This window comes from Schistocerca gregaria, chromosome 1 (genome assembly GCF_023897955.1).
Source record: "Schistocerca gregaria isolate iqSchGreg1 chromosome 1, iqSchGreg1.2, whole genome shotgun sequence".
In the NCBI taxonomy this organism is placed as follows: Eukaryota; Metazoa; Arthropoda; class Insecta; order Orthoptera; family Acrididae; genus Schistocerca; species Schistocerca gregaria.
The window spans coordinates 342,675,693-342,688,768 of NC_064920.1; the positions used below are offsets into that span (position 1 = coordinate 342,675,693).

The following is a 13,076-nucleotide window of genomic DNA, read 5'->3' on the forward strand; positions in this document are numbered from 1 at the left end:
AGTAGGACAACACACTGGGCTAGTAACTTTATTTCTCCTCAGTATTTGCGAGGATGATACCATTTCCTGATGATGGGCCATCCCTAAAAAATTGGCTCTGAGCACTATGGGAATACACATCTGAGGTCATCAGTCCCCTAGAACTTAGAACTACTTAAACCTAACTAACCTAAGGGCATCACACACATCCACGCCCTAGGCAGGATTCGAACCTGCGACCGTAGCGGTCGCGCGGTTCCAGACTGAAGCGCCTAGAGCCGCTCGGCCACTCCGGCCGGCGGCTATCAAGGGCTGTTAACTTCGTCGATCCTCATGATGATATGTACGAAAAAGCACTCCGTCTTTAGGCCACGAGTGGCCTACCGGGACCACCCGACCGCCGTGTCATCCTCAGGAGAGGATGTGGATAGGAGGGGCGTGGGGTCAGCACACCGCTTTCCCGGTCGTTATCATGGTATTCTTGACCGAAGCCGCTACTATTCGGTCGAGTAGCTCCTCAATTGGCATCACGAGGTTGAGTGCACTCCGAAAAATGGCAAGAGCACATGGCCATCTGGATGGTCACCCATCCAAGTGCCGACCACGCCCGACAGTGCTTAACTTCGGTGATCTCACGGGAACCGGTGTATCCACTGCAGCAAGACCGTTGCCATGATATGTACAAGAAGGCTATATATTTCAGATAGCTTCATCCTCTCTCTTCACTTTTTATTTCTATAATCATCAGTGAAATAAACACAACATTACATTTCCAGCCAGCTATCCACAAAGCACAGGTCAACACTTGAAACATACTGACGAAAGAAGAGGTATCCAACGTCAGTTTCTCAGTATATTTTAGGAACATCCACCAAAACTGAGTACAACTGCTATCTAACTAATGAATAGGCACTATCATTATATAGAGCTTACCGACAGTCATGCCCTCTACGTGTCATACGTGAATGAATTGGAAAGGGGTGAGAAATATAGTGTTTAGAGAAATACCATCCGCCACACCACATAAGGTGCATTATAGATATAGATGCAGAAACTGCCTCTTACGGAAATGTAGTACCTTGTAATTACAAACCATATACTTCATCAAAATTTTATGAAAACTAATGCAAATCTTTTAAAACCCATACCACCTACCGACCGCCATGAAAGCTAGAACGCCCCTAGTAGGCGGCAAGGAGCAGCTTCACTATCACCGATCTTTTCTTTTTCTTTTGAGTCATCAGTCTTCTGAATGGTTTGATGCGCCCTGCCATGAATTCCTCTCCTCTGTCAACCTCTTCATCTCAGAGGACCACTTACGACCTACGTCCTCAGTTACTTGCTGGTTGTATTCCAATCTCCGTCTTCCTCTACATTTTCAACCCTCTACAGCTTCCTCTAGTACCAGGGAAGGTATTCCGTCGTGTCTTAACAGATGTGCTATCATTCTGTCCCTTCTTCTTGTCAGTGTTTTCCACATATTCCCTTCCTCTCAGGTTCTGCGCAGAACCTCCTCATTCATTACCTTATCAGTACACCTAATTTTCAAAATTGGTCTGTAGCACCACATCTCAAATGCTTCTATCCTCTTCTGCACCGGCTTTCCCATAGTCCATGTTTAATTACCATACAATGCTGTGCTCCAGAAGTAAATCCTCAGAATTTTCTTCCTCAAATTAAGGCCTATGTTTGATGCTAGTAGACTTCTCTTAGCAAGGAATATCCTTCTTGCCAGTGCTAGTCTGCTTTCGATGTCCTCCTTGTTTCGTCCATCATTGGTTATTTTGCTGCTTCGGTAGCAGAATTCGTTAACTTCATCTACTTCGTGACCACCAACCCTGATGTTAAGTTTCTCACTGTTCTAGTTTCTATTACTTCTCGTTACTTTCACCTTTCTTCGTTTTACTCTCAATTCATATTTTGTACTCATTAAACTGTTCTTCCCATTCACCACATCATGTAATTCTTCTACACTCTTACTAAAGATAGCAATGTCATCAGCGAATCGTATCCTTGATATCTTTTCACCTTGAATTTTAATTCTACTCCTGAACCTGTCTTTTATTTCCATCACTACTTCTTCGATGTACTGATTAAACAGTAGGAACGAAATATTAGATGCCTGTCTACTCCCTTTTTAATTCGAGCACTTAGTTCTTGGTCGTCCACTGTTACTATTCCCTCTTGGCTATTATACATATTGTGTATTACCCGCCTCTCCCCATAGCTAACCCCAATTTTTCACAGTGTTTCGAACATATGGCACCATTTTACATTGTCTAATGCTTTTTCCACGTCGACAAATCCTATGAACGTGCCTTGATTTTTCTCTAGTCCTACTTCCATGATCAACTGCCACGTCAGAAACGCCTCTCGGGTGCCTTCACGTTTTCTTAAGCTAAATTGATCGTCATTTAGCACGTACTCAATTTTGTTATCCTTGTTAGCAATTTGGATGCTTGATCTGTTAAGCTGATTGTACTATAATTCTAGCACCTGTCAGCTTTTGCAATCTTCGGAATTGTGTGGATGATATTTTTCTGTGTCCTATTGTATGTCGCCAGACTCATACATTCCATACACCAAAGTGAATAGTCATGTTGTTGCCGCTTTCCCCAATGACGTTAGAAATTCTGATGGAATGTTGTTTGTCCCTTCTGCCTTATTTTATCTTAGTCCTCCAAAGCTCTCTTATATTCTGATTCTAAATCGACTCTAGTTTCTTCTTCTATCGCATCAGACAAATCTTCCCCCTCATATACGCCTTCAGTGTACTCTTTCCACCTATCCGCTCTCTCCCCTGCATTTAACAGTGGAATTCCCGTTGCACTTTTAATGCTACCACCCTTGATTTTAATTTCTCCGAAGATTGCTCTGACTATCCTGTATGCAGAGTCAGCCCTTCCGTCAATCACTTCTTCTTCGATTTATTCACATTTTTCAAGCAGCCATTTCACCTTGGCTTTCCTGCACTTCTTAATGATTTCATTCCTCAGCGACTTGTATTTATGTATTCCTGAATTTCCCTGAACATTTTTTGTTTTTCCTTCTTTCATCGATCAATTGAAGTATTTCTTCTGTTGGCCATGTTTTCTTAACAGTTACCTTCTTTATACCTATGTTTTTGTTTCTAACTTCTATTACAATCTTTTTTAGAGATGTCCATTTCTCTTCAAGTGCACTGCCTACTGAACTGTTCCTTATTGCTGTATCTACAGCCTTAAAGAACTTCAAGCGTATCTCGTGATTTCTTAGTTCTTCCTTATTCCTTTCTTTGCGTTTTGATTCTTCCTGACTAATTTCTTAAACTTCAATCTGCTCTTCATCACTACTACATCTTGATCGAAATGTATATCTATTCCTGGGTACGCCTTACAATCCAGTATTTGATTTCAGAATCTCTGTTTGACCATGTGATCTAGTTGAAATCTTGCCGTAGCATCCGGCCTTCTCCAAGTATACCTGCTCTTCTTGTGTTTCTTGAACGGAGTATTCGCTATTACTAGCTGATATTTATTACAGAACTCAGTCTTTATCCTCTATCATTCCTTGTCGCAAGCCCATATTCTAGTGTGCTCTTTTCTTCTTCTCCTTCCCCTACAATTGCATACCAGTCCCCCATGACTACTAGATTTTCATCTCCCTTTACGTACTGTATAGCTCTTTGAATATCCTCATATACTCTTTCCATCTTTTCATCTGTAGCCTGCGACGTCGGCATGTATACCTGAACTATCGTTGTCGGTGGTGGTTTGCTGTCGATTCTGATAATAACAACCCTATCACTAGACTGTTCACAGTAACACACCCTCTGCCCTTCCTTCCTATTCATAACGAATCCTACTGCCGTTTCTGTTGCTGTTGATAGTACCCTGTACTAGTCCGACCAGAAATCCTTGTCTTCTTCCCATCTCACTTCACTGACCCCCGCTATATCTATCTTGAGTCTCTGCACTTCCCTTTTTAGATTTTCTAGCTTCCCTACCACGTTTAAGCTTCTGACACTCAACGCCCCGACGCGTAGAACTTTATCCTTTCGTTGGTATACAATCTTTTTGCTCATTTTCACGTCTCCTTTGAAAGCCCCCTCCCGTGATCCGAATGGGGAACCATTCCGGAATCGTTTGCCAGTGGAGAGATCATTATGGCACTTTTTCCATTACAGATCACATGTTCTGTGGATACACGTTACGTGTCTTTAATACAGTGTTTTCCATTGCCTTCTAAATCCTTGTGTCGTTAATCATTACTGATTCTTCCACCTTTAGAAACAGTTTGGCCAAGAGAGTTCCGTCAACCTCTGTCCAGTCCTCCGCCCTCTTTGAGAAAGCATTGGCCGAATGAGGGACACATTACCCAGGAAGTCTTTGGCCGCATATGCTGATTACCAATCAAAATTTAGGCTGTTGCGTGATTCAAACCCGGACCGAAGACGTTTTGATTACTAATAAATGACACTACCCCTAGAACCAGAGCAAACCAAAGCTAAGATTTAACGCATACAATGAAAGCCTCCACTCACCGTTGTCGGTATTACAGTTAGTACTACGGCTGTAATCACGTGTCTGTGGAGACCATCCCCACGTGAGCGTGAGTCAGTCAGTTATACACGTTCCATAGAGAATTTAAACGATTCTTCTATCGAAATAATGTACAAGAAGTCAGTTTAAAAGATTTATGTAATTAGTGTTAAAAGTAGTAAATAAACATTGTTTTTAATCCTCATCAGTCAACTGCACTGAAAAAGAAGTCTTTTATGGCTTCCAGATTTAAATAAATATCCGTGTATGAAACAGGAGTTGTCTAACAGAACTTGATTGTTAGATAAGACTCAGTAACACGCTTGTTCTAAATCAAGTTTCCATCAGTATGTATACTCAATGATTAATGGAATCAAATACCTTCGGAAGATCACAAAAAATACCAGTTCTCGATATTTTATTATTTAAAGATTGCTATATTTGGTGAATGAATGTATAAATAGTATTCTCGTTCCAGTAACACTAAGTAATAGCCGGCCGCGGTGGTCACGCGGTTCTAGGCGCCCAGTCAGGAACCGCGCGACTGCTACGGTCGAAGGTTCGAATCCTGCCTCGGGCATGCATGTGTGTGATGTCCTTAGGTTAGTTAGGTTTAAGTAGTTCTAAGTTCTAGGGGACTTATGACCACAGCTGTTGAGTCCCATAGTGCTCAGAGCCATTTGAACCATTTGAACCACTAAGTAATTTGTTCCTACTTAAATATGAGACTACTTGTCAGTACATTACTTTCTGGAATATTCTGAGAAAAATTGGCCCTAAGCATATTGGAGGATAATTGTTTAATTCTGTCCTGTCACCTTTCGTATAAAGGGGTTTTTACCAGTTGAATATCTTAACCTGTCTCGACAAATTCCCTGTGCCAGTGAAGCATTGCATACATTAATAAGCACATTGCTTAGTAGGCTAAACAACTTTTCAGAAATCCACTTGAAATTCTGCCAACATTGCATGATGTTTCGTTTTTTACATTTTATTATAATTCTATTTGTGAAATGACATTGCTGATGTATTCCCTTGCTTCTTCAACTAAACTATTTAAGCTTACTTTTTATGATAAGTTTTTCACTTGATTGTTAAAAATGCTTGCTACCTGTGAATTATCAACCAGAACATTGTCACTTACTTTAATAATTGTGATATCTTGTACAGTCACTGATTGCCCTGTATATCTCATATATACTTTAAATCAGAGCATCTCCATTATTAATTTCTGCAGGGTGTGCCTATCTCTGGACACTTTAGTTACTTTCCTTAAGATATTACAGTATTTTTGTAGATTGTAAGTAACGTCAGATTCCGGCTTGTTCTGGCTTCCATATAAATTTTCCAGTTCCTCTTAGATGAAAGTTTAATCCCCTTAGTTATCCATAGCTTACTAGTTTTCTTAATGGTATTTCTGGATAAATTTTTAGGAAAGCTACGTTCAAATATTGACACAAAATTACTATGGAATAGAATTTTATCATGTTTTTCTATATATACATCATCCTGTATTACCACTTTTAAGTTTTTCTTAAAACGCGACATGCTGTTCTCATTAATAAGTGGTACTGCTTTGTATGAACCTGTCTCAGAGCTGTAAAGCGCTACATTGTTTATGAGGAATGCTGAGGGGAAATTTATTTCTTGTTTTCGACCACACTACCACTTTTAGATATACGAAATACGCTTTTTAACACCCTGTACGTCACTAGTAAACTATCCGTAACAAGCCTGGCCACAACCTTATCTCATGGAGTTACTGAAACATTATGTCTGATCATCGCATCCGCGTAACACTTCTATCGACAGTCAACTTGCGACGGCAGCTAGCAGCTGTGCCCTGAGGTTGCCGAAAACGATTCTCAGCCAGGCCAACAACAAGAAGACAACACTCATATCACATTTATTTGTCGTGATCACCAAGCGATAACCGGTTTCGCTTGCTGAAACAATCATCTTCAGGAATCGCGCATGGCTGTCGTAGGAAAGATCCTTTTGAAGTTGGTTTGGTATTGCCTTTCTCTGGCCTAAGGAACGAATATTAAGATTCAACGTCCAGTCAACAAGATCATAGGGACGGAGCACAAGCTCAGACTCAAAAGTGATGAGGGAAGGAAATGAGTCGTGACCTTCTAAAGGTTAAATTCAATTGAGAGGAGCACACCACAGAACTGCTGAAGCAACTTAACAAATCTCTATTCGCAACGCGAATTGTGTCAGACATAGGGGATATAAAAATGAAAAAGCTGGCATACTATGCTTACTTTCATTCCATAATGTCATATAGGATTATTTTTTGGGGTAATTCATCAAGCCAAACTAAAATTTTCCGGGCACAAAAACGTGCAGTAAGAGTTATATGTAGTGTGAAGTCAAGAACATCCTGCAGAAGCAGGATCTAGTTATACTAACTACTCCTTCCCAATATATTTATTCCTTAATGAAATTTGTCATTAAAATATATCACTTTTCAAACCAACAGCTCAATTCATGGAATCAATAATAGAAATAAGAATAATCTTCACAAGGATTTAAAGTCACTTATTCTTGTACAAAAAGGTGTGCATTATTCAGGAACACACATTTTTATTGACTTGCCAGCAACCATAAAAAGCTTAAAAAATCAATGAAATTCAGTTTAAGAGAAGCCTAAAGGATTTATTGGTGGCCAACTCCTTTTACTCCATTGATGAATTTCTCAGTAGAACCAACTGATTTGTATATAACTAATGAACCATTTCAGTGCAGTAATATGTTTATTGTAAATAAGAGTATGTGTGTGTGTGTGTGTGTGTGTGTGTGTGTGTGTGTGTGTGTGTGTGTGTGCGTGTGCGTCAGTACAATCTACCTTCTGCACCATTTCAGTGCAGTAATGTGTTCGTTGTAAATAAGTATTATAGTAGTTCAATGACATGTTTATTATCTTATACATGTTTATTTATTTTAAATTATGTGCATTACTGTTTGTAAAATGATTCTTTCATATAGTGTTCATTAAAAAATTGACGATCATTCCACTTGGGACCTGTGGAAGGTACATTAGCTTATTTGTTTCAGTTGTAAATATTTGTCATGTATTATTGTTTTTCTGACATGTTCTACATCCTGGAGGACCTCCTCACTACGGATCAATTGGAATGAAAGTAAATCTAATATAATCTAAAGGAACCATGCTGGTGTTCATCTCGAGCGATTTACATCATATTGGGCAGACGGTCATTTATACCCTGGTCGTCCAGAGTGGAAGCCAAGTGTCTTACCACTGCACCACCACGCTCGGTACATCGGTTCTCTTGAATGCCGGGTCAGAATCTGGGGTGTTGTGGCGCGGAAGAGAGTTGCTGCCCGATATGCACGGAGAGATGCGAGCACTGGCTGGTGATGGATGGGGCTGCCGTGGACCGAGGCCCGCTGTGAAAGCATAGGCAGTCGCCGCTAGCTATCAATGATACCTGCTCCCATTCCTAGTGTCACACCCTGGCGGCGCATCGGGCCATTAAGGGCCCCAACAGCCTATCGTCCGGTCATAACAGACAGTGAAGCTGGGCCTTCTACTTCTACTTCATAAATTCCTAGCATATCCTGAAGGGAGGTTAGGGTTTAACGTCTTATCTGTATACGTCATCATGGACAGGACATTCATCCGACTGGTCATGACGGAACGAATCATCCGTGACCCGTTTAAGTAATCACACCTGTTTTTGCCAAAGTGACAGCACTATTCACAAACTACCTACCCTGTACACCCCCAAATCACCTAAAAATTTAATCATGAATTTTTCATACTGTAACGTGAGTTTCTGGTTGTGGAAATTTAATGGCCAGCACTGTTGGCGGTTTAAGAGAGACGGGTGTATCGTTGTCCGACTGCTAACGCAGAGGAGCAGCTGAGCCACTGACGTGTGTTTGGTTGGACTTCCTCACGCACCACCAGCGCCATGTGCGTTCGCAGCTGTTTCTCAGTGACCCCGCTAGTGCTATAAACACCGTTACAGGCCGGATGCTGCGTGCGATGTATTCCACGCAGCGTGTTTGTTTAGAAATCCCACACCTACCTTGATCATCTAACATGTACGTCGGTCCACGGATGACAAAACGTTTCGTACGCATATTAATAACTGATATGTCCTATTTATATACACACATCGCAGTTAGGTTAGCTGTTAAAAACCATTCATTTAGCTTGTTAATTTGGCTCATGGATATCATTAGTATTTTTTATTTACTTTGTAGACATGAATTTCTTCTCCCACCAGACTAACTGCACTAACTGTGATTAAAGTTATATCTACTCTTAGAGTACAGTAATATTATCTTTTGTATCCCGTCTGGAAGGCATCGCGTAGGTCTGCTCCTGAAAACTGAAGGATAGGCCGAATGTAGGAAGCTAGGAGGAGCAGGTGAGGTAGAACTCTTGGAACTGCAATTAAAAGTGGAGCACGTCGGTGCGAAGCTGTACATATATAAAGTTACTATGGCAAAATCTATAGTGGCTTGCCCACTATGAAATAGAAACAATGTTGCTTGGTCGTCTACTTGGAATCGAATGGGTAGAATCTGGAGCGGCGCTCGTAGAGCTGCACACCGCTAGCTAGAGGGCGCTGTCGTCGGTATCGGTGTCGTAGTGCCAACCTTGCAACGTTGTGACATCGTAGCTATCGATACTACATTATCAACACCGCTGGTGCTGCATTAACAGTGGGAAGCCAAGTTGTGATACGCGTTACATCAGCGAGCGAGGTGCCGCAGCCATAACACTTGTATTCGGGAAGCTAGTGGTCGAAATCCCAGTTCCCTGCATCGCTCGAGGCAAATGTCGCTATAGTTTCCTTTAAAGAACGCAACCGATTTCCTTGTCTATTCTTTGCCAGTCCGAGTTTGTACTCTGTCTGTAAGGATCTCGTTGTCGACAGTGCGTTAAACCCTAATCACCACTCTGATTTCATACAACGGTTGTAGCATTTACGAAGATGTCCGTCTGCCGTCATGGCCAGCACTTTCTCCAGATCTCCCACTCATTGAAAGCACCTGGACGTGGACTGCCGAGAGACGAACCCTGACACTCGCTAGCCAATACGACAAATGAACTCTTTCACAGAGCTGAAGCAGAGTGGAACGGCGTGTCTGTCATAAAAGCTAAGCCCAACTTGATGCGCAGCTGGTTCGTTGTCGCAGCCAGAGGTGAAAGCTCTGTGGGCTGCTTTTCGCACCATCTGTGCCCCCAAGTCATCTGAAAATCCAATCCTCTATTCTTCCTCGTATACTATTGAGCCGTGGTCGGCTCGCGCTAACGCCCTTTGTTTCCTTTTGGGCATTTTATCACCATCAAGTGGCGTCTAATTCCTCCCTCAGGTACTATCTGAACGAGTTGCTCACTTGCCTCTATCAGTGGCAGTAGCAGCGTTTATCGATACTAGGACTGCCTTTGGTGTGGCAGCTATACACTCCTGGAAATTGAAATAAGAACACCGTGAATTCATTGTCCCTGGAAGGGGAAACTTTATTGACACATTCCTGGGGTCAGATACATCATATGATCACACTGACATAACCACAGGCACATAGACACAGGCAACAGAGCATGCACAATGTCGGTACTAGTACAGTGTATATCCACCTTTCGCAGCAATGCAGGCTGCTATTCTCCCATGGAGACGATCGTAGAGATGCTGGATGTAGTCCTGTGGAACGGCTTGCCATGCCATTTCCACCTGGCGCCTCAGTTGGACCAGCGTTCGTGCTGGACGTGCAGACCGCGTGAGACGACGCTTCATCCAGTCCCAAACATGCTCAATGGGGGACAGATCCGGAGATCTTGCTGGCCAGGGTAGTTGACTTACACCTTCTAGAGCACGTTGGGTGGCACGGGATACATGCGGACGTGCATTGTCCTGTTGAAACAGCAAGTTCCCTTGCCCGTCTGGGAATGGTAGAACGATGAGTTCGATGACGGTTTGGATGTACCGTGCACTATTCAGTGTCCCCTCGACGATCACCAGAGGTGTACGGCCAGTGTAGGAGATCGCTCCCCACACCATGATGCGGGTGTTGGCCCTGTGTGCCTCGGTCGTATGCAGTCCTGATTGTGGTGATCACCTGCACGGCGCCAAACACGCATACGACCATCATTGGCACCAAGGCAGAAGCGACTCTCATCGCTGAAGACGACACGTCTCCATTCGTCCCTCCATTCAAGCCTGTCGCGACACCACTGGAGGCAGGCTGCACGATGTTGGGGCGTGAGCGGAAGACGGCCTAACGGTGTGCGGGACCGTAGCCCAGCTTCATGGAGACGGTTGCGAATGGTCCTCGCCGATACCCCAGGAGCAACAGTGTCTCTAATTTGCTGGGAAGTGGCGGTGCGGTCCCCTACGGCACTGTGTAGGATCCTACGGTCTTGGCGTGCATCCGTGCGTCGCTGCGGTCCGGTCCCAGGTCGACGGGCACGTGCACCTTCCGCTGACCACTGGCGACAACATCGATGTACTGTGGAGACCTCACGCCCCACGTGTTGAGCAATTCGTCGGTACGTCCACCCGGCCTCCCGCATGCCCACTATATGCCCTCGCTCAAAGTCCGTCAACTGCACATACGGTTCACGCCCACGCTGTCGCGGCATGCTACCAGTGTTAAAGACTGCGATGGAGCTCCATATGCCACGGCAAACTGGCTGACACTGACGGCGGCGGTGCACAAATGCTTCGCAGCTAGCGCCATTCGACGGCCAACACCGCGGTTCCTGGTGTGTCCGCTGTGCCGTGCGTGTGATCATTGCTTGTACAGCCCTCTCGCAGTGTCCGGAGCAAGTATGGCGGGTCTGACACACCGGTGTCAATGTGTTCTTTTTTCCATTTCCAGGAGTGTATTTCGGTGTCATGGTGTGTGTGTGGCAGTTGGTCGCCAGCAGCACAGCAGCGAGGAAGTCAATGCTGCGTGTGATCAGGCCGGGGCCGCTGGCGGCGTGCATGAGCCGTCGGAGTTGTGTGGCACTAGCTGTGAGAGCTGCCAAGTTAGTCGCCCACCGCACCTGCATACTGGAGTTGAATAATCAGTGAACCTCTCATGAATGCAAAAGCGTTGTGACACCTCTTCGTTGATTGCTGATTGTTGCATCCTGGGCTGTCCCCGCAAGCAGCAATGTGACAGTGTGTTGGAGTCGGCAAAATTTTGCAGCCGTCTCCCTACATGGTGTTTAACCTTTGAAATGACTATAATTTATTAGTGAAGTGTACCAGCGGTATCTTCTGCCTTGTGGCCGTAAACGTTCTGGTTACCTGCCCTAGTCGTTAGCGTAGTTTTCCTCGCCGTATTGATGCCGTCCAGCAAGGCTTGTAGTTCGAGAGCTTGGTGTTGTTCGCTTTTTTTATTTGGGTGTTTATTGCGCCTTGACTGTGTTTATATTTCAATTATGAAGTCATAATCCTGCTGCGATCCTTGTCTTCGCTGATACTTTGGTTGTCTTGCTGTTGGTTGGGTGGAAGGGAACTGATTACACGGTTGATTGGTTCGACAGCCGTCCGTAGGTCGTGCTGCAACCCGATTGTTTAGTGTTAGGCTTGGCTGTCTGTCTCACCTAAACTGTGGTTAGAGTTTCCTCCCTAGGCCGACCCTTGTAACACTTCTGAGGACCACCGTTTTTGCTTGTAATAATCATTTTATTTGGTCACAGGTACTGTGCCAGACCTTCAGCCGTGTATTAATATTGTCTGTTTTATTTTTGGTATATGGCCTTCAACCGAATTTCGTAACAACTTTAAGATTAGGCCTTCAGCCATGTTTGATTTAAAATTGTTGTTGCTCTGTATTTTGGCCTTAAGCTGGGTTGGTTTCTGATTCTGTGGCTTCAATATTTAAATCTTGTCTGTAAGGTTCCTAGTTAATTCTCTTGAATTCTTGAAAAGGCCTTCAGCCGTGTTCTGTAAATGTTTATCTTAAGGTTGCCTTTAATTTTCCTTGAATAATTGTTTGGGCCTTCAGCCGACAAGATACTTCAAGTTTTTTTTAAGATGTTTTTCTGTTGTACTGTGTAAAAGCTTATCTTTAAAGCCTCTCTTTTATTATCTAAAGAATTTTTTATTGCCATTTCAGCCGAAGAATTAACTTGAATTTGCCTTAATATGGCCATTAGTCGGAATTTGTAAATGCTTGGCTTTAAAGAATTTCCTTAGCTGATCTGAAATATTATTTCAGCCTTTGGCCGAGAAGATATTATCATTTTTCTTGAGTAAGGCCTTCAGTCTTTACTTTAAATCCTGGTGTTTTCAAAGCAATCATTTAAACTTATTCTGGAGAAGTTAATTGGAAGGAGGAAATTGTGCATTGCTTTGAGGAATAAAGTTGTGTGTGTTCTTGTATAACTAACAGTAATTGACTTTGGCCCCTTTCCACAAACTGATCCACTCTGTCCTGCGAAACCAGATTTCAACAGTATACGCACATTATGTCAAATTTCCTTAGTTGATGTCCTTCCTGACGCTGCAAGTTTAATGGCCAGCAGTGTACATTAGAATGATCGGTTCGTGTAAGGTGCCTATATATTCCAGAAAGCTACGCGCAAAAATGCGATTTCTCAAT

General features: G+C 43.3%; 1 pseudogene; it reads right to left on the minus strand.

Annotated features, from left to right (window-relative positions):
* Positions 1-533: 533 nt before the first annotated feature.
* On the minus strand, positions 534-651 carry LOC126289653 (5S ribosomal RNA; annotated as a pseudogene).
* Positions 652-13,076: the final 12,425 nt, after the last annotated feature.